General features: G+C 48.4%; 1 non-coding gene across 1 annotated transcript; it reads right to left on the bottom strand.

The window, feature by feature from the left end:
- Positions 1-4,924: 4,924 nt before the first annotated feature.
- LOC118726679 lies at positions 4,925-5,139 on the bottom strand. Its single transcript, XR_004990360.1, has one exon. It is a non-coding gene; the product is annotated as a small nucleolar RNA U3 (small nucleolar RNA).
- Positions 5,140-10,809: the final 5,670 nt, after the last annotated feature.

Here is a 10,809-nt window from a genome sequence, read left to right as displayed (position 1 = left end):
GCTGTGTTCTAATAAAACTATATTTACAAAAGCTGGCCAGCTGGGGGCAGACTCCTGGAGAAACGCAGAGCTGGGAAGGGCCTCAGATTCCAGTAGTTTTCAGCCATGGCTGCACATGCTAAAATCACGGGAGAAGTTTTTCAACAACACATATGTCTAGGCTCCCCCCCAGACCAATTTCTTCAGACTTTCTGGGGGCGAGGCCTAAGCATTGGGTAGTTATTTGAGTTCTCCAGGTGGTTCCAATGAGCAATCTGGATTAAGAACCACTGGCCCAATCCAACTGCATCATTTTATATATCAGGGGCTGGAGCCCAGGGCTGTAAACAAGTTGTCCAAGTTCACACAGCCAGAGTGCGAGACATCCAAGGTGGCAAAGTGGCATTGGTTCTGATTGTGTAACTCCAGCCAGCCCTCTATCCATGACCCAGGCTTCCGCTCGAAGCTGGAAAGAAGATGCCTGCTGTTGTCTTTGTCCTTCTGACAGGTGATTTTCCCTCCTCCTTTCCCCCAGCCCCCATTAAGATTTAGGTGGCTTGCTTTATAAGCTAAGCTGAAGACGTGCTGCTGAGGGCACCCTCGGGACTCTCTGGAGGGGCAGATTTTGGGGGTTACCCATTTGGGAGGCAGCATAGAGGGCAGCTGCCAATGCAGGCTTTAGAGAACATCAGAGCGCCATTTACTAGCTGGGCGACTTGGAGCGAATTTCCCTGAGACTCAGTTTCTTCATTTCTAAGAATAGGGGCAATAATACCTGCCTCGTGCGAGTGTTGTAAGAATCAGAAGAGATTATGCATGTGAAAAGTTTAACATTACTCCTGGCGCAGAGTCCGTGCTGTTCAGCAGAAGTGATTACAGTATTTTTATTGCATTCTGATATTAGATCCACTTCAGTGTCTCCCACAGTGTTCTGCGTGGTAGGCTTAGCAAAGGGAGAGGCAGGAACCCAGCTGGAAGATAGAGGGCATGCTAGGCCCGGGGAATGGTGGAGGAAAGGCCCTGTGTTGGGAATGACTGAGCTGTGATGAGGACCCGCTCAAATGTCACCACATCTGCCCACCTCCAGACTCTGCCTCCCAGAACCTCCTTCCCTTCCCCCAGCTCCTGAGCGCTGCTCCTCTGCTGGGAGGTGTTTCCAATGCATCCTGTTGGTTTGGGGAAAACAGCCTTCGTCTGGAGGCAGGCATGCCGTCTAGGTTGGCAGCCTACAAGGTGCCTAGGACCCTGGCTGGCACACAATAGTCAGGTTAGAAAGAAAGTGGCTTCTAATAAACCCTGAAGTAAGAGAGACAGGGCAGGGGTGGGGGTGGGGAGCATGGCAGAAAGGCTAAGCTGGGGCTTGTGAATAAGGGCCTCCTAGGGGCTCCTGGGAACCCTGCTCTGCTCTGCCCGGAGGCCAGCTGCTCTGGGAGGAGAGGTGTCTCAATGTGGCTGGGAGGGGAGCGCTCCCCTGCCCATCACTCTCACCCTCCCATGCGATCCTGCATGCCGCAGCATACTCCCAGAGCTTGCCATCCATCCTCTCCCCTATGTCAACCCTGGGCCTAAGGGGTCTGAGCGTGTGGCAGCCACTCTGCCTGACAGACGCTGGGCAGCCTGCCCACGGCCCAGGGAGGGGGTGAGGAGGAGGGGACAGGCTAGGGAGAGGCAAGGGCTTCCCGGTGTCAGCAATGGGAGAGCCAGTGGGTCAAGAAAGATACTGGGTGCAGTCAAGATGGGGTCCATCCATCTAGGCCACAGAATCAGCATTCAGGACCCAGGTGCCAGCCTTTGCATCTGTAATAACGAAGCTGACAACGTGTCTTCCTGGGGCCAATACAGTCAGGTTTCTCAAGCCATGCTCTTAGCCTCTCTACCTACGTGCCCAAGGCTCAGACATCTTTTCCTGGGTGGGCCTCCTGGGGAAAAGGTGCCGGCTTTCAGCCAGTGCCAATGTGCCCTCATCTACCCTGCTTGATCTTTCCCAGCAAGGTAAAGGGCTCTCCCTGGGGTTGGGGTGTCGTGTGGGTGGCTCATGGGGTTTTCCTGCAGGGCTGCAACCCAGCCTGGAGGTCCCACTCATTCTCCAGCGTTGAGGCTTGCCCTGACCCAAGGCCTGTTTCCCTGGCTAGTCTGCCCCTCCCTCAGGCCTCCTTGGGGTGGAGAGGCTGTGGGATCCATCTGGATACAGAGAGCATGGGCCTGATGTGCTGTTTTTAGTGCCGTGGGAGAAATCACAACAAGGGGTTGTAATCTCTCTGCAATTTGTCTCCTCGATGAGGCATCTGCTGGCGTGCTGTGAGGGGATTCTCATCTGAGCAGACAGGGCCTGTATCTGGAGCCAGCTTCATGGGGTGACAGGACTCAGGGCCCCTTCCACCTCCCAGAGGCATTTGACTTTGATCTAAATCAGGAAAGCCATTAGGGGCCTGCCCTCCTTCCCCCTTCCCCTCTCTGGCTGACTCAAGATGTGTCCTCCAGCCCCCTCCACCGTGAGTGGCACCTCTTGGTTCATTCTCTGTCTGAGCTGGGTAGTCTCCTCTTTGCCACCCCTGACTCTCAGTACCTCTGGTCAGCTCAGTCACTGCTCCAACCCTGTGCTATGTCCTAGAGATCTAGAAATGGCACCCCCTGCCCTTGGGAAGCATGGCAGAGACCAAACATGGGATGCTTGTGCTGATGGCAGAATGCACAGGGGGCCTGAGAGCTCATTGGGGAAACCCTCACCGCCTGGGGGCAGGCAGCTGAAGATGGAGAAGCCACTCATTAGTCAGGCAGCTGATGGAGGGGTGGTGGGAGGAGGAGAGGCAGGTAGGGGTGGGGTGGTTAGAGGAGAGGGTCTGAACATGAACTGGGTTCCGCTGGCCGTGGCCTGGGCAGTAGCTCTGTAAGAGCAATCTGAGGGCCCTTGCCCCCAGGCAGAGCTCCCCCTCCGGTTACCTTGCACTATCCTCTTATTTGCTATTTTGTAACTATAGGTGGAGGGATGTGCTAGGCAGTGGGGAAAACTGATTGAATGTGCCCCTAAAGCCTTCCCAACCCCTTCTTCATTGATCAGAGGTTGCTCTCCTGGTCACCAGAGCGCATGTCCTTGTGCCTCCCCTCTCGTCCCTTCGGCCCACTTCAGATTCAGCCGCAGCCGTGTGGAACAGCTCCCTCCATCTCCAGCGGCTGCCACCAGGCCTTGAAGCCCAGGAAGCAGGCTCAGCCCATGCGGGGGGCAGCCTGGAAGAGGAGGGAAGGGAAGGGCAATGCTCAATCACTCCAGCCTCCTGTCCTTCAGGGGTCAATCCTGCGGTGTGGTCCACATGGCCTGTCAGGTTGCCACCTGTATCTCTTCTTTGGTGCATTTTTTTTTTAATCCATTTAAAAAAATTCATTGTCTGTTGGGTCAGCTGTTTTTTTATTGCTTTGTTATTGAGTTCTGAGGACTCTTATATTCTGGATACCTGTCCTTTATCAGATGTATGCCTTGCAGGTATTTTCTATAATCTGTGGCTTGTCTCTTCATTTTCATAATATCGTAGTATCTCTCGAAGAGTAGAAGTTTTTATTTTGATATTATTCAACTTATCACTTCTTTCTTCCATGTTTTTTTCATGCCTTGGACCTAGAATTTAAACCCAGATTTGTGGGCACCACAGCCCTTCCTTAGACTACTGCGAGGCAGGTACCCCCAGAGTCACTCAGGGAATGTGCTGAAAATACAGAGTCCTGGGTCCCCACCCTGGGGACTCTGGGCAGAGCTGGGAGTCTGTATATGTAAGAACTCCCCAGGGGATTAGGGGATCGGCCAGCCGTGGAAAGGGCTTTAATGCAGGGCCCCTGACAGCCCCGAACCTTCAGAGCTGGTTATTTCCAGGTTTATTGCTGAGTCCTACAGAGAGCTGCTGGCGGTGGCATTTCTTGGTCCATTCCTTATTGTGCCCACTCTCCTCCTTCCTCCCCAGCTCCTTAGCACAGTATCCGCCTTTCAGCAGATGATCCAGACATGCTTCCGAACTACTCTTTGCCAGTAGGGGGGAGAGGCAGCCCCATCCACAGCTGGCACCAAATGAAGCCGAGTAGAAGCCCTGAAATTGCTGGCCTTGGTGTGAAGTGCTCCTGTTCAGCCCTCCGAGCCGTGGGTGGCCACTTAAGCCCGTCTCCACCATCTCCAGCCCAGCCGGAGGGTTCCCCACCTGGAGAGATGGCTATTTTAAAGTCGCTCCAAGACCAGCTCATTGGAGTTGAGGACACTCTGCAAGTGAACAGCTGGGCCAGCCTCCAAATGAAAGAAAACTGTGTTCGTGTGCAGCAGGGGGTGGGAGTGGGGAAATGGAAGTGTTTTGCTTTAAGAAAAACAAGCATCTAGATGTTTTAGCAACTTCTTCTGGCATGTCAGATCGTGACCTGCTTTCCCTGGGCAGATGGAGCTCGTCGGGGGCAGAAATGATGTTCTTCCCCAAACTGTGGGCACCCAAAGGGGGGAGCAAGTAAGACAGCTAAGATCTCTTGAGTCCCTAGCTGAGACAGGGTTTTATATTTTATTTGATCCTTCCAATAACCTATAAGGTCTATATTGTTATTTACATTTTACAGATGGAAAAACCAAGGCTCAGAGGGGTTACCTAACAGCCGGGAAGTGCTAAAGCCAGGATTTAAAATATAGCTAAAGCTGAGCTACTATAATAATAAAGAAGCCTCAACACACAGTGGCTTAGAGAATGCTGATGTTACCCGGCTGGCATGGCTCAGTGATTGAGCATCAGCCTATGTATGAACCAGGAGGTTGCGGTTCAATTTCCTGGTAGAGCATATGCCCAGGTTGCCAGCTGTATCCCCAGTAGGAGGCATGCAGGAGGCAGCCGATCAATAATTCTTTCTTATCATTGATGTTTCTTTTCTTTCTTTCTTTTTTTTTTTTTTTTTTTTTTTTTTTTTTTTACCATTGGGTATGTCTAAAGCCACTCAGACTGCATTCTCACCCTCTTACTCTTCCATGAGGAAGAGAAGAGCGATCTTCAATGGCTGATGGCAGTTGCAGAAGCAACACCAAGAGCCGGCTTCACGCTCAGGAGGGAATGCTGTGCCTCCTCCTCGTGGTTTCGGGTGCTCTACACGTTCACAGAAACTTCTCTGGTAACGAACTATAGAAATGATTCCTGAAACTATAGTCTATCATTGATGTTTCTACTCTCTCCCTTCCTCTCTGAAACACACACACACACACACACACACACACACACACAAATGTTCATGTTTATTTCATTCTCATATAACAGCCCCAGGCCAGCAGGAAAGCTCTGTTCCCGGGAGTTAGTCAGGGGCCCGGGGGCCTACCTTCTGTGTCTTCACAGGTCCCTTCAGTGAAGTCCAGTTCCTTCCTTCCCCACGCTGTAGGGTTGGAAAACTGTTTCTGTAAAGAGCCAGATAGTGAGCATTTTAGAGTATGCCAGGCATGCGTCTCCATCCTTCCTATGCAACTCTGTAGTATCAGAAAACAGCCATAGACAATATGCCAATGAATGGGTGTGGCTCTGTTTCAATAAAACTTTATTTACAAATACAGGCCAGAGACTGGATTTGGCCCAAGGGTCATGGTTTGCCCCACAGCCTGGCTCGGGTTCTCCTCTCATCTTTCCTCCATCTGCTCACCTGGTGTATTCTAAGCTTGGTGTGTGTGGCTGAGTCACAGGGAGTAGGAGAACCCATCCTCTGGATCAAGAAGGCAGGCTTTATTTCCGTTCCGAGCCATCTTGGGATGGTGTTGGGAAAGTTGCTAAACCCAGCTGACGCGTTTTTCCCTGCCAAAGCTGCGGAGTGGGTGGGCAGCCCCAGGGGGCCCCATGGCATCAATTTCTCAGATGAATCTCAGCACCAAGGGAAAGACGGGCATGCCTGCTTTATCTGCCTTAACAACAGTCTCTTCCCCCGTGGAATTTACTGGTTCCAGTTGCTGAAATCTCTCTCTTACTTCCTCTCTGCCCTGGTCCAGAGCTGAAGGAACCCCAAGAAGTCATTTATTCCAAGTCTTCTTTTCTTGTGACTCAAGGCCTCTAAATTCTTCTCAGGGCCATGTTCTGCACAGTCCCCTTCAACAGCCCCTTCTGTAGACACCCCCTCCCCCAATACCATCTCCCACACTAGAAAGAGAGGCAGATGGAACAGGGGTGTTTGCACAGCTTGAGGGGCAGGGTGTGGGGACAGGCAAATAGGGCAGGCCCCAGGATGGACAGATGGGCAAGACACCCAGCTTTCCCCTTTCCTGAATGGCCACGGGAGGAATAAGGTCGCCGCCCCATGCTCTCACAGAGATGCTGAGAGTGTGAATGAGAACAGCTTGCGAGGGGCTCTGATGGGCACTGGTGAGGAGACCTTTTGTCACCTTCTGGACCTGGCATTGAACCAGAGGACAAGTCACCTGACCCAAGTTGCTCTGCTCTTTTAGCCTTCTGGCTTACTTCCCACACGCCCCTGCACTCTGCAGGCTCTCTTTAATCTGGGGAGGGGACATGGATTTGTCTGGAAGGGGTTCTAGAATGTACTGTGTATGTCAAATCATGTGGGTATGTGTTGCACATACATTGCTTTTCCCTGGAGTGTCTGCAGCTTCTCAAAGGGGTCTGGGTCCCATAAAAGGGAATGCAGGTTATACAGACTGGGCTCACAGGGATGCTGACTTACTCCCAGAAAATCTGGTTCTCAAATTCCAAGGCTTTGAGGATGCAGCCTGAAGAGGTGCTCCCTGAGTGACTTTGAAACCCTAACACTGAATCTGCTTTGGGAGGTTTGTGATCAGACCTGCCTACAGGCTCATCCTCCCTCCTTTTCTCCCTCCCAGGCAGTCCTCAGTTTCCTGGCACCTAACAGTGTACCAGCCTCACAGACAGCCACACTTCAGGCTACAGGTGATGTTCTCAGGGAAGGGAACTCACTCGGCCCACGCAGACATGTGCTCTCAACCGCCCCTTCCCAAAGGCTTTTAAATTTTTTAATTTAAATGCATGGATTTCTGTCTTGCAAAGGAGTTTTTTTTCTTCTGTGAGTCTTACACTATGTGGAACTGGACTTGGATTCTTAACATAGAGTACAAACAGGGTGGTTCATGTGCTAATGGCCTTGATTATGGCAAAAACTACTTCTGTCTTGGCCTCGTCTAAATGCCTCCTCAACCCTGCTTTAACCCGAGTCTGAAAGCTGACCACGGCACACTCATGAAAGACAAGAGCAGCAAAGGAGGAGGTTCCCTCGGGATTGCCCTGCCCCAGTAGACCCTGACCATATCTCTTTACAAGTCATAAGTTGCTGAAACTATCTCTGACAATCAAATGAATCAAAGTGGGAGGATGATCTTATGCCATGCAAGAGGCAGTGTTGCCTAGTGGTTAGGAGCACGGACAATGACCCTGGTGTCATGGATATAGATCTGTCCCTTGTTGGTATATGGCTTAAAGACCTCTCTGTACCTCACATTTTTGGAAATGGGTATGATTATAGTAACTACCTCATAGGATTCTCATTAAAATTAAGTGTTTTAATATATCTCCAGCACTAATTAATGACCATTGTTAAGGTGGATTCTAGACTCAGGAAACTGAAGGGAATAATTGACTCCCAAATTATATTTTGCCTATGAGACACAATCAGTGAAAACCTATTTCTGAGACTTTGTTTTCTTTCCCTCATGAGTGAATCTGGTCAAGTGGCTCAAGTCGAATGAACACTTGATTGAAGCCAAAGATTTGCTGCCTTTAGCATCCTAACAATTTTCATGTTAGTTTCCATCATAAAAAAAAAGTTTGTGAAAAAAAAATGTTCATTTATTACAAATAGCTGCACTTCTATCTTCCTGTTTTTGCTCATTTTTTACACCAATAAACACAGCGTATTCAAACAGTTGCACCAACGTGTTACATGGTGCAGGCCAAATGGAATGGCAGTCTCAAGAATGGGACTGTTGTTTTGTGGCATCTCAACATGTTTGCCACTGGTTGTGCTCAAGTCCACATTTGCTGGAGGAAAATCAATTTAGGAGTGCCAAAGACCAGTGTCTGATGGTGGTGATGGCCTGAACACCAAAGACCATCGAGGCTGGGACATACTTCTGAGTTCAAGTCATGAACTGCTTGTTGAAAGGACAATTTGTCACCATGAAGTTGGACACGGGCATCCTTCACCTTAATAGCGGGCCCCTTCCAAGAGAGCTGGCTATAGGCAACCCTTCACAACATGAGTCATAAATATATTTAAATTTCTATTATGAAATGAAGATGGTCTTCTACAAGAAAATGAACGGATTTGAAAGTTTTGGTGATAGAGTCAGGTCTATGTCATGTGGTAAGAGAGATTTGAGAGCACTTCGAATAATTGCTGTTCCTTTCTGTAGCAGAAGCTTGAAAAGGGGGAGATTCGTAAGTGGAACTATGGGGAGTTCTGGTGTATATACTCTGCTTCAGACGTTCCAGGGAACCGCTGATACTCAAGGCTACCTCCTCCTCCCTTTTTCTCTTCTGTCCTCTTAGAGAGTGTCTTACATTACAGCTAAGGACTCTCACTAGCATCTCCATTTCTTTATCCCACACTTTTTCTTTTATCTCCTTTTGTGATTGGGGTGGGTTAGGCAGGGTTGGAGTTTCTCCCTCTCTGCAATGATAACAAGATTATGTAATCTTGTTATTGTTCTTAGTTTGATGTCTGGGCAACATGTCTGGAACTAAAACACAGAGAGAGGCCTGGTGCTGATGGGCAAACTTTCACATGTTGACAGTCCTATGGCCTGTACAGTGGTGCCTCACACAACGAACTTGCTATGCGAAAAGTTCGTTATGTGAAACACGTTTTCCCATAACATGTTAAAAAAAATAATTCGTTCAGTAGCATAAAATATGCTAAGATGACATAAAAAAGATAAATTTTTTGTTATTATTTTTATTTAGATACATCTAAAAACATAATTTTTTTAAAAAAAATTATATAAAAAAAATATTGAGTTTAACTTAAAAGGACGACTGCCGTGATACATGCGTGATTTAATTCGTAATGAAGAACGATTGCCTCGATACGTGCTTAAGTTAAGCACAGTGACTAACGACTGCCTGCAGTGCCTGCGCGGAAGGATGCAATACATCGGCAGCGATCGTGGAAGCTCGGGCGAAGCAGTCGTGGAAGCTCGGGCAAAGTGGTCGTGGAAGCTCGGGCGACTTCGTTGTGTGAAACGAAGTTCGTTGTATGAATCATGAAATGAAGTTCGTTGTGTGCAGCGTTCGCTGTGCGAGGCGTTCTTTATGCGAGGCACCACTGTATATAGAAGCAACCAAGAGTCCCCGGGGGAGGGGTACCATCACCAGATAGCACTTCCTCAGGACAAAACACTGAATTCCTTCCTTCTCCTCTCATGGTTATACCCATTGATTTTTATTTATTATACTTATTTTTAAAAAAATATTTTTATTGCCTTCAGAGAGGAAGGGAAGGGAGAGAGATAGAAACATCAATGATGACAGTCATTGATCGGCTGCCTCTTGCACAACCCCTACCAGGGACCTAGCCCACAACCCAGGCATGTGCCCTTGATAGGAATTGAACCTGAGACCCTTCAGTCCACAGGCCGATGCTCTATCCACTGAGACAAATGAGCTATGGCCCCACTGCTTTTTAATTCTGGGATGTGGGCTGTTTTGGTGATGGAGTTTGCTGCATTGGTAAGAGTGTTATGTCAAGTAGTGTTTTGGTCATATAAACATTTGTGAATGTTTTTTCTATTCCATCCCCTACTCCAGTCAAGCCAGTGAGCAATGGAGGTCAAGAATGCCTTCTAACTTCCTACAGGTCAGCCTGGCTGCCACTGTCCCTGCACGATCCTGGAGACTCCAAGGAGTTTCAGAGACCAAGGCGAGTCTAGTCCTGTGGTCCTAACCAGACTGGGATCCCACCATTGATCTTGTCATCCTATGTTTCTCCAGGCTATAGGGTTTCTCTGACTTTGGAAGACTTTGCTGTATCTTCACATCTCTTATGATTTCCCATCAAGTTCTCAGATTAGGTGGTCCCAGGCACCCATTCCCACCTACTCTCTCCCAGAGTCCAGTATGGGTGTCACAGCTGACAGAGCACGCTGCCATGTCCCACGGCACCAGTGGGAATGGACATGACATGTTCAGTGCTTCCCTTTGAAAGTACCTTAACTCCAGAGTTCCAGAAAGTAAGCTACTGGAACTCTGATAAAGCCACCTTTATCAATCCCAGAAGCTCATATTTTACTCAAGTTATTGTACTTCAAAGAAGGTGTACTCCAGTTGTTCAGGCCTACTCAGAAATCCATCATGTGGGGTTCTGGCATTTATATATTTTTAAATTATTTTCCTGATTAATGAGTAGTACATATTCATTGCAAAGGATTAAGAAAATGCAGGAAGGTACATAGAAAGAAAATCCCCCAGAATCTGTCATTATAAATCTCTCAGAAATAGTCATTAGTATTTGAATGTATCCCCAATGTTTTTCTGTGCACACTGTTTGTAAAATTCATTGTGTTTCACATAGGCTTTTGCTTCTTGCTTTTTCCACTTTAAACAACTGGAGCATTTCCCCCGGTCATTAGTTAGTTTTCAGAAACACCATTTTAATGACTATATAATACTTCATTGTCTGGTTGTACCAGAATTTACTTAGCCAGTTCCCGACGTGCAGGCATCTAGGCAGCTTCCTATTTTTCATGATTATAAATGATGCTGCAGTGAATATTCTTGTCCAGGAACTCTTTATCTGGGTTTCTGATAATTTCCGTAGGAGAAATTCTCAGAAGGGAAATTGCAGAGTGTCAGATCCGCTGTGTGCTACCTCTCTCCC

This window comes from Pipistrellus kuhlii, unplaced genomic scaffold, assembly GCF_014108245.1.
Source record: "Pipistrellus kuhlii isolate mPipKuh1 unplaced genomic scaffold, mPipKuh1.p scaffold_m20_p_22, whole genome shotgun sequence".
NCBI classification, from domain to species: domain Eukaryota; kingdom Metazoa; phylum Chordata; class Mammalia; order Chiroptera; family Vespertilionidae; genus Pipistrellus; species Pipistrellus kuhlii.
Note: the sequence above shows the minus strand (reverse complement) of the source record. Positions and strands in the feature narration are given on the sequence as shown.